At 43.7% G+C, this 16,477-nt stretch overlaps 1 protein-coding gene and 1 long non-coding RNA gene across 9 annotated transcripts in view; one reads left to right on the top strand and one right to left on the bottom strand.

Moving 5' to 3' along the window:
• Positions 1–11,434: 11,434 nt before the first annotated feature.
• LOC121143225 lies at positions 11,435–12,081 on the bottom strand. The gene is made up of 2 exons (XR_005880416.1): positions 11,995–12,081; positions 11,435–11,876 (listed from the first exon to the last, which is right to left on the bottom strand). It is a non-coding gene; the product is annotated as an uncharacterized LOC121143225 (long non-coding RNA).
• Gpr160 (G protein-coupled receptor 160) overlaps positions 12,035–16,477 on the top strand; it is a 42,806-nt gene continuing 38,363 nt past the window's right edge. For 2 of the 8 annotated variants that reach the window (XM_040754571.1, XM_040754576.1), the window contains exon 1: positions 12,035–12,127. The gene's annotated coding sequence lies outside the window, so the exon portion shown is untranslated. The other 6 variants (XM_040754578.1, XM_040754572.1, XM_040754573.1 and 3 more) reach the window with 6 other exon arrangements.

Raw genomic sequence — 16,477 nt, forward strand, 5'->3', positions numbered from 1 at the left:
CCAGCTTTCTGTTTTCTATGGTTCCCTTCATAGCATTAGCTTGGCTGTCCTGGAATTTGCACTGTAGACCAGTCTGGCCTCAAACTCAAAGATCTGCCAGTCTTTGATTTCCACATGCTGAGATTAAAGGCCTGCACCACCACACTTGGTTCTATGCTTTTCTTTAATTCCTTTTCACAAGGTCTTAGCTGGGCAAGACCTGCCTATCTCTGCCTCCTGAGTGTGAGAATTAAAGGCATGCAATACTACCACCCTACCTAAGCTTTTCTTTAATTCCTTGGAAACTTAGCTGGGTGGGATCTTGGTCTGCTGTCACCACTCCCTTTATTCCATTTATTAATCTGTTCATCTCCTTGAATACAGGACTTAGCTCCATTCCACTTCCTGATGCTCCTTTCTCCTCAAATTGTACATTTTGTAATTTACCTTGCTCAGCTTGCTCCTTTTCATTATAAATCTTTGTTAAATTATGATTTATCCACTTTTTAATTGTTTACTTAACTTCTGAACTGATAAAAGCATGTGTTTATTTAATTTATTTTACATCCTAACTGGAGTGCCCCCCATTCACTCCTTCAATGTTTCTCTTCAGACAAGAGCAGGCCTCCTATGGATATCAACCAGTCATGGCATATCAAGTTGCAGTAAGACTATACACCTCCTCTCCTATTGAGGCTGGACAAGGCAACCTAGTGGGAGGAAAGGGTCCAAAAAAACAGGCAACAGAGTTGGAGATAGCCCCTGTCCCCTCTTTTAGAAGACTAAGCTACAAAATTATAACTTATGTGCAGAGGGCCTACGTCAGTCCCATGCAGGCTCCCTGGTTGTCAGTTCAGTCTCTGTGAGCCCCTATGATGCCAGGTTAGTTGATTCTGTGGGTTTTCTTATGGTGTCCTAGATCCCTCTGCTCCTACAATCCTTCCCCCTCCTGACTTCCCCAGTTTCACCTACTGTTTGGCTGTGGGTCTCTTCATTTGTTTCCATCAGTTGCTGGATGATGTCTCTTTAGTGGCAATTCAGGTAGGTACAAACCTATGAGTATAGCAGAATATCATTAGAAGTCATTTCATTGACCTCTGGGTTTTTTGACAGTCATGTTTGGTTCTATCCTAGGTCTCTGGGCTATCTAACCTCTGTGTCCTGGTGCCCCAGGCAGGGTCATTGGTGTCCTAGTCTCTCCACTGGAAGTCTCCCCTAGTTACAGGAGATGGCTAGTTCAGACTCCATATCCTCCATTGTTAGGAGTCTTAGCTAGAGCCACCCTCATAGACTACTGAGAGTTTCCATTGCACTAGGTTTCTAGCCCATTGCAGAGACGCTCCTCCATTCCAGTTGTCCTTTTCAGTACTCTCTCCCTCCATTCTCCCCACACCTGATCCCTCCTGTTCTCTTCCCCCATCTAGATCCCTCTCCATCCACTCATGATGTCTATTCTATTTCCCCTTCACAGTGAGATTCACGTGACCCCTCTTGAGCTCTTCTTGCTACTTAGCTTCTCTGGGTCTGTGGATGGTAGCATGGTTATCTGGGGGTGATATTTTGTTTGTGCCCTAACAAATAAAGCTTGCCTAAAGATCAGAGGGCAGAGCTAGCCCACTAGTTGACCATAGAGGCCAGGCAGTGGTGGCACACACCTTTGATTCAGCACTTGAGATTTCATGCCTTTGATCCCAGTACTTAGGAGGCATATACTGTTACTCCTAGCACTAGGAAGGCAGAGACAGGCTGGGAGGGGGTGTAAGGCCAGAGGAGATCAGAGCCCGGCCATTCAGTCTGAGGATTCAGGGACAGGATCGTGCTCCTTGGGTCTAAGGGTTCGGTAGACGGTAGATGTAAGAAGTCTCTCTAGTATCTGGCTCCTTTACATCTCTGATCTTTCAGCATTTACCCCAATATCTGACTCTGAATTTTGATTATTAAGACAAGTTAGAATTTGTGCTATAGTTATCCTTTAAAACTAATATCCATTTTTAAGTAACTGTATACCATAACTGTCTTTCTTGGTCTGGATTACCTCAGTCAGCATTATCTTTTCTAGTTGCATTCATTTGCCAGCAAATTTCATGATGCCATAGCTTTTAACAGCTGAATAATACTCCATTGTGCACATGTCCCATGTTTTCTTTATCCATTCTTTTGTTGAGGGACATCTAGGTTGTTTCCAGGTTCTGAATATTATGAATAAATTTGCTATGATCATATATAAAACAAGTGCCTTTGTGGTGTGATAGAGAATCCTTTGGGTATATGTCAAAGAGTGGTATACCTGGGTCTTGAGGTATATCAACTCCCAATTTTCTGAGAAACCACCATATTGATTTTCATAGTAGCTGTACAAGTTTGCATTCCCACCAGTAATGGAGGAGTGTTCCACTTGCTCCATATCCTCTCCAGCATGAACTGTCTCTTGTGGTTTTGATGTTAGCCATTCTGACAGGTGTGAGATAGAATCTCAGAGTTGATTTGTATCTCCCTGATGGCTAAGGATGTTGAACGTTTCTTTAGGTTTTTCTCAGCCATATTTGTTTCCTCTGTTGAGAATTCTCTATTTAGAACTGTGACCTATTTTTTAATTTGATTATTTGGTATTTTGATGTCTACTTTTTTGAGTTCTTTATGTATTTTGGATATCAGCCCTCTGTGAGATGTGAGGTTGGTAAAGATCCTTTTCCATTGTATAGGCTGCCATTATGTCCTTTTGACAGTGTCGGTTGCCTTACAGAAACTTCTCTGTTTCATGGGGTCCCATTTATTAATTGTTGATCTCAGTATCTGTACTACAGATGTTATATTAAGGAAGTTTCTCCTGTGACAGTGCATTCAAGGCTGTTCCCCACTTTCTCTTCTATCAGGTTCAGTGTATCTAAATTTATGTTAAGACCTTTCATACACTTGGACTTGGGTTTTGTGACGTGTGGGAGATATGGATCTATTGACATTCTTCTACATGTCAACATCCATTTAGACCAGCACCATTTGTTGAAGATGCTTTCTTTTATTCATTGTGTAATTTTTATTTCTTTGTCAAAAATCAAGTGCACATGGGTGTGTGGATTTACTTCTGGGTCTTCTATTAGATTCCATTGATCAACTTATCTGTCTTATGCCAATACCATGGGGTTTTTTGTTTTTTGTTTTTTGTTTTTTGCTATTGCTCTGTATAATACACCTTAAAATCAAGGATGGTGATACCTCCAGAAAATCTCTTATTATTCAAGATTGCTCAAACTACCCTGGATTTTTTTTTGTTTTTCCATATGAAGTTGAATATTTTTCTTTCAAGGTCTGTAAAGACTTGTGTTGAAATTTTGATGGTAAGATGGCCATTTTTACCATGTTAATCCTACCAATCCATGAGCATGGGAGATCTTTGCATCTTCGGATATCTCCTCCCTTTCTTTCTTCAAAGACTTGAATTTTTTGTCATACAGGTCTTTCACTTGCTTGATGAGAATTACACCTGGATTTTATGTTATTTGTGGCAATTGTGAACTGTTTTGTTCCCTGATTTCTTTTTCAGACCCTTTATTGTTTGCATATAGGAGGACTATTTTTTTTTCATTTTGTATCCAAACACTTTGCTGAATGTGTTTATTAGCTGCAGGAGTTCTCTGATAAAAATTTCTGGGGCCACATATCATCTTCAAATAGTGATTCTTTGACTTCTTATTTTCCAACTTGTACCCCCTTGATCTCCTTTAGTTGTCTAACACTTCAAGTACAATATTGAATAGATATGGAGAGCATGGACAGCCTTGTCTTGTCCCTGATATTAGTGGAATGGCTTTAATTTTCTCTCCTTTTAATTTGATTGGCTATTGGCTTGTTATAGATTATCTTTATTATTTAGGTATGTCCCTTGTTTCTTTGCTATCCCCAAGACTTTTATCATGGAGGTGTGTTGGATTTTGTCAAAGGCTTTTACAACATCTAATGAGATGATTATGTGTTTTTTTTTCAGTTTGTTTATATGGTAGATTACACTGACATATGTTCATATATTGAACCATCCCTGCATCTCTAGGATGAATTCTACTTGATCTTGATGGATAATGATTTTGATGTGTTCTTAGATTCCTTTGCTGGTATTTTATTGAGTATTTTTGCATCAGTGCTCATGAGGGAAATTGGTCTTTAATTCTCTTTGTTGGGCCTTTGTTTCAGACTTTTCTTTGTCCCACCACGTCTTGCCATCCTTCTCAGCCCCAAATAATCACACAGTGCTATATTAATTATAAAGCTATGGCTGATGGTTAGGACTACTTATTAGTTAGCTCTGTCTTAATTATTAATCCATTTCTATAAATCTAAGTATTTCCATGTGGTCATATCTTATCAGAGAAGGGTCCAGATCTGTTACTCCTTTGGAGGCCTGCATGGCGACTGTTCTGGTGGGCTCCCTCTGCCTACCTTTCCCAGAATTCTCCTCATCTCCTTGTCCCACCTGTCTTCCTGCCTTATTGGCAAACAGTGTTTTATTCATCAACCAATAAGGGAAACATATATACAGAAGGACATCTCCCATCAGGCCTTTATGTGGTTTGGCCTCATAAAATGAATTTGGCAATTTTCCTTCTGTTTCTATTTTGTGGATTAATTTGGTGTTAGTCCTTCTTTGAAAGTGTGGTAGAATTTTGTGCTAAAAACCATATGGCCCTGGGCTTTTTTTGTTTGGGATCTAACTTTGGTAAGTGGTATATATTTAGGAAATTGTCTTTTTTTTTTAAAGGGTTTTCAGTTTTGTGTTGTACAGGTTTTTGAAGTATGACCTAATGGTTCTCTGGACTTCCTCAGTGTCTGTTGTTATGCCTCCCTTTTCATTTATGATTTTGTTAATTTGGATATTCTTTCTCTGCCTTTTAGTTAGTTTGGATAAGGGTTTGTTCTCAAAGAACTAATTCTGTTTCATTGATCCTTTTTATTCTTCCTTGTTTCTATTTTTATTGATTTCATCCCTGAGTTTGACTATTTCCTGCCATCTACCCCTCTTGGGTGTGTTTACTTATTTTCGTTCTAGACCTTTCAGGTGTGCTAAGTCACTAGTGTGAGATCTCTCTAATTTCTATATGAAGGCACTTAGTGCTATGAACTTTCCTCTTAGCATTGCTTTCATTGTGTCCCATAAGTTTGGGTATGTTGTGCATTCATTTTCATGGAATTCTAGGAATTCTTTAATTTGTTTTTTGGTTTTTTTGACCCAATGGTCATTCAGTAGAGAGTTGTTCAGTTTCCATGAGTTTGTAGGTTTTACATTGTTTCTGTTGTTGTTGAGATCCCCCTTTAATCCATGGTGGTATCTGTAAAGAGACACACCTGGCAGCCACTTCCCAAATAATTGACTTGGGGACTTAATATTAATTAGAAATGATCCACTGATAGCTCAGGCTTGTTACTAGCTAGCTCTTTTATTTTAACCCATATTCCTTATTTATTCTCTGCCACATGGTGGTACCTTTATTAGCATGGCGTGTTCATGTCACCCTCCCTCTGTTTCTGGCTGGTGACTCCGAACTCTGCCCTTCTCCTTCCCATCATCCTTAGTTTGGTAACAACACCTATCTTTCCTGCCTGGCTACTGGACAATCAGTGTTTTATTAAACCAATTCGAGTGACAAATATTTACAATGTATAAGAGAATTATTCCACAGCAGGTATCTGATAAGGTACAGGAGGTTATTTCAATTTTCTTGTTGTATCTGTTGAGACTTGCTTTGTGGCTGAGTATGCGTTCAATTTTGGAGAAGGTTCCATGAGGTGCTGAAAAGAAGGTAAATTCTTTTGTGTTTGGTGAAATGTTCTGTAGATATCTGTTAGGTCCATTAGAGTCATAATATCTGTTAGTTCCATTATTTATCTTTTTAGTTTCTATCTAGATGACCTGTCCATCAGTGAGAGTATGATGTTAAATCCCCCATTATTAATGTGTGTAGTTCAATGTGTGATTTGAACTTTAGTCATTTTTCTTTTACAGTTTGGAGTATCCTTGGATTTGGGACATAGATGTTCAGAATTAAGATGTCATCATGGATTTTTCCTTTGATGTATATGAAGTATCCTTTCCCATCTCCTTTAATTAATTCTGATTGGAAATCTATTTTGTTAGATATTAAAATGACTACAACAGCTTGCTTCTTAGAGCCATTTGCTTGGAAAATATTTTTCCAACATCTTTGATGTTGAGTGTGTTTCTTGTATGCAGCAAAATGATGGGTCCTGTTTTTGCATCCATCCTGTTAGCCTGTGTCTTTTTGTTGGGGAATTGAGTCCGTTGATATTGAGAGATATTACTGGCTAATGTCATTTTGATGATGGTGGTGGTGGTAGTATGTGTGCTTTTCTTGTATAAAATTATTTATTTCCTGTGTTTTCTTGGGTGTAGTTAACCTCATTGGGTTGAAGTTTTCCTTCTAGTATCATCTGTAGGTCTGTACTTGTGGATATATATTGTTTAAATTTGGTTTTGTCATGGAATATCTTGTTTTTTCCATCTATGTTGTTTGAAAGTTTCTGGGTATAGTAGTCTGGGCTGGTATCTGGGGTCTTTTAGAGTCTAGGCCCTTCTGGTTTTTAGTGTCTCCATTGAGAAGTCAGGTATAATTCTAATAGGAAGGTTTTATGGGCTGCTTGTCCCTTTTCCCTTGCAGCTTTTAGTATTCATTCTTTGTTCTGTACATCTAGTGTTTTGATTATATGTGGTGGGGGTACTTTCTTTTCTGGTCCAATCTATTTGGTGTTCTGTAAGTGTCTTGTACCTTTATAGGTGTCTTTTCCTTTAGGTTAGGGAAATTTTCTTCTATGATTTTGTTGAAAGTATTTTCTGGGTCTTTAAGGTGGGAATCTTCTTCTTTTTCTATTCCTATTCTTCTTAGGTTTGGTGTATTCATAGTGTCCCATTTCCTGGATGTTTTATGTTAGGAACTTGTTAGATTCAAATTTTTCTTTGACTAATGTATCCATTTCTTCTATCATACCTTCATCACCTGAAATTCTCTCTCCCATCTCTTGTATTCTGTTGGTGATGCTTGAGTCTGTAGTTCGTGTTCACTTACCTAGATTTTCCATTTCCAGAATTCCCTTAGTTTGTGTTGTCTTGAACAGTTTTATTCATTTATTTTACCTGTTTTTGGCTAGTTTCCCTAGATTTCTTTAAGGGATTTTTAAATTTCCTCTTTAAGGGTCTCATCTTCTTAAGATTGGATATAAGGTCATTTTCTCATGTGTTAGCTGTGTTGCAATATTCGGAGCTTGCTGTAGTAGGATAGCTGGGCTCTGGTGGTACCATATTGCCCCTGCTGTTGTTGATTGTGTTCTTATACCGGCCTCTAGTCATCTGGGTTTTGAGTTTTTATAGGTTTAGATGCTGATTTCGGATTTCATCGTAGATGGGGTAGATGGTGGGGAGTTCCAACTCAAAGCCCTACATGTGGGTCTGGGTGGTAACAGAGTTGGTCAGGCTGGGCAGAGCCAGTTCTCCTGCACCCATGCCAATAGCAGCCAACAGCAACAAAAAAGCAAAGTGACTCTCATCAATTTTTAATGCTATTTAGCATCAATTAAATACTGTTTCTGAGCCACCAACATACCTTTCGTAATTAAAAATACAGACTTATGATAACTGATGTTAGAGTGTCAAGCTTAAGAAAGAGCTACAGTCTGGTGTGGTAGTACATGCCTTGACTTTAATCTCAGCACTCAAGGGGCAGGTGGATCTCTGACTTGGAGGCCAACCTGGTTTACTGAGTAAGTTCCAAGACATCCAGGACTTGTCTTGAAAAAAACAAAAAAACAAGCTGGGCAGTGGTGACACATGCCTTTAATCCCAGCACACCAGAAGTAGAGGCAGGTGAATCTTTGTGAGTTTAAGGTCAGCCTGATCTACAGAGTGAGTTTCAGGACAGCCAAAGATGCAGTCTCAAAAAACAAACAAACAAAAACACAGTAACAACAGCAACAAAGAAAGATCTAGCAAGCTTGGGAGATGGCTCAGGGAGTAAGGGGAGCTTGCTGCACAATCGTCAGGAACTGAGTTCAGATCCTGGCACTTGCATAAAAAGCCGGGCGAGGTTGCTTACTCCAAAACCCCAGCACTGGAGCTCACTGGACATTAGATCAGCAGGAAAACAAGCAGCACCCAGGGTAGGGCAGAGAGTGACAGAGTAGGTCTCCCACCATTCACCTCTGGCCACCAGACATGCATGCATGAGTGGCAGAACTCATACGCGCGCACGCACACACACACACACACACACAGAGTAGGTCTCCCACCATTCACCTCTGGCCACCAGACGTGCATGTATGAGTGGCAGAACTCATACACACACATACACACACACACACACACACACACACACACACACGCCTACGCACACTTAAAAAAAAAAAGAACCAGGAGTCAAAGAGTAATTTGCAGTTTACCTGTAAAACCAGGAATATCTCATGAGTGACCAAAATACAGCATGCTTTTGGTAGGGCAGTCTTGGATATGAAGAAATATGATGTATCCTGGTTAGTTTTATGTCAACTTGACAGAAGCTTGAATCATCAGAGAGGTAGGAACTTCAGTTAAGAAAATGCCTTTATAAAAGATCAGGGTGCACACATGCCTGTGGGACATTTTCTTAATTAGTGATCGATTGGGGAGAGCCCAGTCCATTATGGATGGTGCTATCCCTGGGCTGGTGGTTCTGGGTTCTATAAGAGAAGCAGGCTGAGCAGATCAGTAAGCAGAGCTCCTCCATGACCTCTGCATCACCTCCTACCTCCAGGTTCCAGTTCTGCTGGAGTTTCTGTCCTGTCTTCCTTTGGTGATGGACCATGATGGAAGCTTAAACCAAATAAACTCTTTCCTCCCCAACTTGCTTGTGGTCATTGCGTTGCATCACAGTAACAGAAACCCCCGCTAGGGCAGGATGCTAGGCAAGGGCTAGAAGAGTGACTCAGTGGTTAAGAGCACTTGTTGCTCTTCCAGGAGATCCAGCACCCATGTCAGGCAGCTCACAATGGCCTGTAAAATGCCCCAGGAGATCTGATGCCTTCTTCAGACCTCACCCACACATGAGGCACACACAGACAGACACACACACACATAAATAAATGATACGAGACTGTTGATGCTGTGTAATGAAACTTGTTGCAGAAACATCTAAGATCTGAATAAGCAATTGCCTTGGGAATGAATATTGGCATGTCTAAAGGAAACTCCATTCCCCCAAATTCCGTTGGTTAGGCAAAAACTAACATTCCTCAAGAACTTGTGAAGCCTGTTCCCCTTTAACAAAGGAGCCAGTTCCCTTATCGCTGGCAGGAGGAACAAATGTATATCCATGGTGCTTACTAGCATATCACAGTGCATGCTGGTCTCCAGGCTCCCTGGGTACCACAAGTGCCTAACTAGCTCTGCTTGTCTCCTCCCTTAACATGAGCTTCTCCATCACAGGAGCTTTCCCTGCCCCCATTTCTCCTTATAACCCTGCTATTTCAGCTATCCTCAGTCTCTTTGGAGCCTCTCTCTCTCTCTCTCTCTCTCTCTCTCTCTCTCTCTCTCTCTCTCTCTCTCTCTCTCTCTCTCTCTCTCTCCTGTCTTCCTCTCTTGATCATCTCTTTGTCCTCATCTGCCACTCCCCTCCCCTCTCCTGGCCACGCCCAGTCTGCTGGTCATGTTCAGTCTATGTCCTCTCCCTGCTCTGGATTCTTCCAGGTGCTTCTGGCTATACTCTCCCTCGTATCTACAATAAAAACCTTCTCCTCAACCATACTTTGGAGGGTCATGTTTTCAGTTTATACAAAACGGTGATGTTGAATTCTGCTAGAGAAAAATCTGGTAGAGGTTGGAAACTGGTAGATATCAATGATTACTGATAAATCATTTTTATATGCTAAGCACTATGTATCATGGGTCTTTATTTTTTAAAGATAGCTCTTGATTTTACAATACAAAATCTAATTTCACAAAGTTAGGCACAGTCATTAGCTAGCATAATCAGAAGAGCCGAAGCTACAGCCTGGTCTTTCTGATGCCGGAACACCCCTTTTCTGCAATGACACCCTTTTAGGTAGCCTGCCTAGAGTGACTTTTAGGCTTGTCTTCTGAAAGAACAGTGTATCCACTGCTATGGTGTTCAACTTCATGAAACTCTCTCGTCCATGAGCTAAACAAGGAAAGAGTTTATTTTTTTTCCTGTAATAAGAAGCCTGAGCATAGCAGTTCAGGATGGGTGCAGCCCCCTTTTCTGATGAGTGTTGTTCCTAGTCTAAGATTTCTGTTCCACCCCCTGCTCACAGCAAGAAGGAAACCCGAGGAGAGGTGAGGTCTTCCTCAAGGAAGCAAGCCTTCCCTGGACTTTGTTCTGCATCTCCAGGGGCAGAATCATGTGACTATGCTCTCCCCAGCAATGGCATCTTCTGCCCGTTAGCATGGTAAATCGCTTCCAACAAGTTGAGGTGAGGAATTACCAAGACAGAGTCTGTCTCTTGTAGACAGACATCTGACAATTCAGAGGTCTCAGAAGCTCAGATCTGGGTTTCTAGGAACTCTGGACACCTGCTTTAGCTCATTCCTCTGTTCTTGTAACAAAATTCCTGACAAAATACCTGTGAAGATATAAGCAGGTAGGTCTTGTTTTGGTTCACGTTTCCAGGCTACAGCACATCAGGGTGTCAAAGGCAGGAGTTGGGTCAGCTGCAGTCAGGAAACAGAGATAAAGGTTCAGCTACTTCCCCCTTTCATTCAGTCCAAGACCACATGGATCATGTCACCTACATTCAGGGTGGGTCTTCCCACCTCAGGGAAGGGTCTCAGAAAATGGCCTCCCAGACACATCCAGAGGTGTTTCCATGGTGACTCTACATCTCCCCCAGGATCGTGCTGCCGGATCCGGCAAGGCCAGCAGGTAAGGTTGGTGTACACCTAGTCTAGGGAGCTGTGTGACCAGCCCTGTTTAAGTTCTCACTCCCCAGGTGATGGCTGTTGTTTTTCTTAGGGCTATGATCTGACTGCACACCCCCTGCCCGCCCTCTCTCTCTCTGCAAAAGGATTCCCCAGCCATTTCTGGTGCTCCACCTTCTTCCCTGCGCTCTCACGGGCTGGCGGGGCAGACACTGGATGGGACACACACACAGCTTCACTTGATTTCATTCATCGCTCCTTCCACGACGACTCCTCCGAGCTGGGAGGCAGGCACAACCCAGTTCCCCTTCAGCCCACATTTAACACCCGAGGAGCCTTTTCTACCCTGTCAGGCCATTTCTGAGTTGCTGGCAAAGTCAGTTCAGTCCCGCCGGGAGGGGAAAAGGCCTAGACTACAGTCCTGATCTGTTTGGAGAGGAATGGGAGAAAACTGTGTCATAATTTAAATGTTTAAATGAGTAGCAAGTCGTAAGTTCTCAGTAAATACTGAATTAACACTGGCCAGCAAAGAAAAAAACACAAGGCATGTCACTGCAGACTTTTTATTTTTAAAAAATCGGAATTTATAGTGCACTAAGGCATATTGGCACAAGCGTCTCAAGTCATATCGCCTTGCGAACATTCTCATCTGCAGACACCTGCCAAGGGTGACCTTGAGAAACTGGCCATAGAGCAAGAGGTGATGACACAAACAGCATGTTGGGAGCACCTCAGGTTGGGCTTGTGTCCTCAAGGTCTGGCACCAGGAGGGGGTCTCCGGCACCCCAACCCCTGCCCGCAGCCTTCCCGGGGTGGCAGCCTTGGTCGCCTCTCGTCACCTCACCGGCAGGGGGCGTGCTACACACTGTCTAGGGAGTGCTTGCTCGCGAAGCCATTGGAGACCAGAGCCTGCTTTTCCCAGTGTGAGCCAGATGGGCGATCTCGGGGAGGCTTCGGGCAGTTTACCCGGAGCGCTCCGGGCCTGGCCGGGCTGAAAGAAAAGGGGAGCGACCAGTTTACTCCGGGAACAACCTAGGACTGGAAGGGGCGGGGTGGGCGGGGCGAGCGGAGGTGAGCAGCGCGCGGCTCCGCCCCTGGGAGGGGCTCACCTGGAGCAAGTGGAGCGGAGGTGGGCGGGGCGAGCGGAGGTGAGCGCCGCGCCGCCCCGCCCCTCGGCCAGTCACGGGGCTTGGCGGCTGCCAGCTGGTTGCGCCGCGCCGGTGCTGAGCAGCGCGAGCTGAGGTGAGCACGCGCCTGGGGGCGGGGGTCACTGGACTGTCGCGTCCCGAGGAGCCTTCCCTTCCTGGGACCCGGGTGGACGCCGCGCGGCGGTGGGCTTCCGCGGAGCGGAACGCGAAGCTCTACGGACGTCGGGGACCGGCGAGGGGCAGAGTCCCACGGGCGCCCGGTCCCCACGCCGCGCTTCCCAGCCTCCTGCAGCGGGCACAGGGGTGAGGTGGGTGTGTCGGGCGTGTCTCCTTCCTCGCTGGCTTCCCGGCACACGCCCGGGCGCACCGGGTCACGGCGACCGAACCTTGGGCTCTTGCCCGGCGGGCGGGCGGTGCCGGGGCGCGGCGACTGGCTCGGGGACCGCACTGGGCAGCGCGGGGCGAAGCCACTTCTCTCCTGCGGAGGTGGGCGAGCAGTGGCACCCCTCCCGTCCCCACGGCGGAGGCCACCGCGTACACCTGGCTGCAAGGAGAAGGAAACACGCCCGCTTCGCCCCCAACTTCTGCAAATGATCCGATAAAGGGCGTTGTTGCTCAAACCCCAGAGGTAAATAACAACCACGGTCGCAGAGGACGCCCGAAAGGGTGGTTCCGCGTGTGCTTTGTGTTTATGAATGTACACGAGCACACTGACAGGGCCTGTGCCTAGCGTTTCTTCGTGAATCAAGTTTTAAAAGTTCCTGGGGTTGACTCCTGTGAGAATTGCAGGGATTGCAAACCTGTACGACCAAAGTTAGCCTAAAGGAGCAAAACAACCTGTGGACCTTGACTGTGTCCTGGTTTTGGAACGTTCTGGAATTTGAGGACATGTTTTCAGTTTTAGAAAGGGTACCATAATGGCATTTAATTTTTTTAAACATTGCATATGTGTGTGTGCAGGCGAGAGGACAAGTTTCAGGAACAGTCTCTTCACATGTGTTCCTGGTTGGAACTCAAGCGTTCTGGCTCCATAATTACATTATTTACAAACTGGTCCTTTAGGATTACTTACTTTAGTTGAAATACAAATTGACGATTTGCTTCGAAGTTTGGGGGCGCAGGAGTACACTGGGTCATGAAAAGTTACAGCCAAAAATGGGTGTTAGGCATGCAGGTCTTTACTGTGTCTATTGAGTATTTCCCTTCTAAAGATGCAACACTACTTTTCTTTCTTTCTTTTTTAGAAAGAAGTTCAGCATTATACAGATGACTCTAGTTTCAAAACCTGTCACATACCTTTTTCATAAATTGGATGTGAATACTGCCTCATTCAGACGGATCCGAAAAGGTCATAGTCTGTCTTGCACAGAAGAAGGCACAGGTGTTTGTTAAGTGGATCAAGTTGATGCAGGTGGACGCTGGCTCAGCTTTTCTGAACACACACCATTAGCAGACCCGGAGGTTAGGCTGCCTCCAGTCAGGCCTATCAAATGTGTTAGCATTTTCCCAATGGCTCAAATCCCTTCGAAGTTATACTCAGCAGGAAAACAGGCCGGGGCTTTGGGTACAACTCAGCAGCAGGCCACGTGTCTGGCATGCTCCAGGACCTGGGTTGGGTCTCCGGTACCCTTCAGCTCCCTAAAAGTGACAGAGTAGTGAACTACATGTGGTCACTTAGGATCATATGTGCTTCTGGAACATTCTGTATGTCAGTAGTTTTTGTATGATGAAGACAGCACAAGATGAGTGGGGATGTACTTAATCCTTGAAAAAAATCTGTATTTTTTTCCATATTTATTCCACCTTGCTTTCAGGATCATCCAGCAAGAACTGACACCCACAGTGTTTCATGGTCCATGCATTCTTTTCTTTTTATTTGTGTGGAGAGTTATAGTTATATTAGTTATATTCATCTAATTATTTTCCCTCAGATTTTAGCCTGTAATTCTTATTGTGCTCTGTCATTCTTGATAGGCAAATTGTGTAGGTTCCCAGAAGGAGCTGTTGAAGTGCAGGAAGTCAAGAAAGGGAATACAGACTCCAGAAAGAGGGAGCTACATTTAATTAACTTCACTACAACTGTATTTAATATTCCTTTGGAAGTTAGTAGTCTGCTAATACATTGCAAAGGATTTTACTTGAGAGTCACAAGGATGTTAGGTTGGACAGAATTAGGCAACGAGTGGTTGCTAAGGGGACCAGAGATAACACAGAGTGACTCTAGATCTCCAGCATCCTAGCTCTGTCTCTACAGTCGCAGAGTTCTAATCAGTTAAACTGTACACAGGTAGAGGGGTTTTAGTGGGGGAGGGTTTCCCCCCTTCTGGGAACTTGGCTCACAGTACCTCAGTAAAATCCTTTGATAAATGGTTCAGTTTTCATTGTATGACTAAAACAAATACGAAATGGTTGTCAGGCACTTAGCTCCATAAACCCTCTACCTTAGTTTTCAAGAAAGTAGGAAACCAAAATTGATAGATTGATTTCCAGTTTTGTCAGAATGAGGTGGGGGTCTGTGTGATTTTATACCCCACTGCTGTGGCAATCTCACAGTTGATGGATGGGTTGGACATTAAGGCTATAGCGTATGAACATTAGACCACACACTGTTAACTAATCTTTCCTGTAGGGAAGGAGGCCTAGACCACAGGTTACCTCACTGCCTCTGCCCTCTGTTACCGTTTGAAAAGGAACCCTTAAAGGAGCCCCATTATTTTTTTCCTCAATATATGTTTTTATTTAAATTAGAAACATGAATGTTTCACATGTCAATCCCCGCTCCCTCTCCCACCCCTCCTCCCTTGCCCTTCCACCAGTCCCCCACATCATTCCTCAGGGAGGGTGAGGCCCTCCTTGGGAGAAGGAGCCCCATTATTTAAAGAAAAGAGTTTTAGTAGTTTGGGCTCTGGTGAGGTAACACCATTTCAGGCCTGTCACAATTGCTTCTTTAATAGATAGAGAATAGCCTTTTTTTTAATAATCCCCCCCTTTTTTTAATAAAACTGCCCACTAACTAGAAAGATCACAGTTCTCCATCAACAGGTGAATGGATTAACAAATTGTATTTATACAAAGGAAAATATCAATATACTACATAATACTAAATAATTTGTATAATGTAGGCCTCAAAATTATTATGCTGTGTGAATTCATTCATACACAAACATCTACATTTAAAAATACTTTATTGGGGGTGTGAGAGATGTCTCATCAGTTAAGAACACTGACTGCTCTTCCAGAGGCCTTGAGTTCAATTCCCAGCAACCACATGGTGGCTCACAACCACCTTGCATGAGATCTGGTGCCCTCTGCTGGCATACAGACAGAAGGCTGTGTACATAACAAATAAACAAAATCTTTATTTAAAAAACTACTTTATTCTTTGAGAATTTTATAGAGTATATTTCGTTCACCTCCCTTCCCACTAACTTCTGATTTTTCTTTATTTTTTTTAAAGCCCACCCAGTCCAATCTATGTTGCCCAACTACTCCAGGGTGTGAGCCTGCCCTGGAATGTGGCTGACCTACCAGTGGCCACACAAAGAAAACTGACTCTCCTCGACAGCAGCTGTAAACTGCCAGTGGCCCTTTGGCTAGTGGTAGGATGCTCCCCCCTCCCCCCAATGCAGGAATTTTTTCTGGCTTGAGCTTGTGTGATTTTGTTACTGTTGTCACAAATGCTGTGAGTTCATGTGCTATCATCCTGGTGTATCTTGAGAACACTGTGTCTTTGATGTTATCAGCCACCTTGGTATTTACACTCTCTGCCCTTCATCCTTGAAGATCCTGGTCTTGGGGGAGGGAGATTGAAGTAAATCTCCCATTATAGCTGAGCACTCCCATCTCTCATTCTCTGCATGCTGACCAGTTGAGGATCTATGTTAACTGCCATCTGCTGCAGGAAGCTGCTCTGAAGGTGGTTGAGAGAGGCACTTATTGATAGGTATAGTCCTAAGTAATTAGGAGTTGTTTTAATGCTGTATCTCTTTGGCAGAATAATAGTACCAGGTTCTCCCCTGGGACCTATCTAGCTATAGGTTCTGGGCCCAGTCAACAGTGCCAGGTATGCGGTCCATCTCATGGAGTGGCCTTAGATACAATCAGAAAGTGGTTGGTCACTCCCATAGCATTTGTGCCCCTGTTGTTATCAGTGGGTACATCTTGTCAGACCATTTATGACTGCTTTTCAGGGTCCACAATTTGGTGAGCTTGAGCCTCTGGTAGTGTGAAAGCTAGCCAGTTGGGGTGAAGCTTCCAGTTGAGTAACAGCTAGACTTCCCCATGTTCTATGACTCAGGTATGTAGTGTTTTCAGCAACAGGGACTTCTACCCACTTCTGAAGGGTAACCTGGAGCATTGGCAATAGTACTGGTTGGGGATCTATGGAGCTCAATTGGCCAATATACAGTAGTCTTTTCTTTGGAGGTCATCAAACTTAGGATCC

Source organism: Mesocricetus auratus, unplaced genomic scaffold (assembly GCF_017639785.1).
Source record: "Mesocricetus auratus isolate SY011 unplaced genomic scaffold, BCM_Maur_2.0 Super-Scaffold_100011, whole genome shotgun sequence".
Taxonomy (NCBI): Eukaryota; Metazoa; Chordata; class Mammalia; order Rodentia; family Cricetidae; genus Mesocricetus; species Mesocricetus auratus.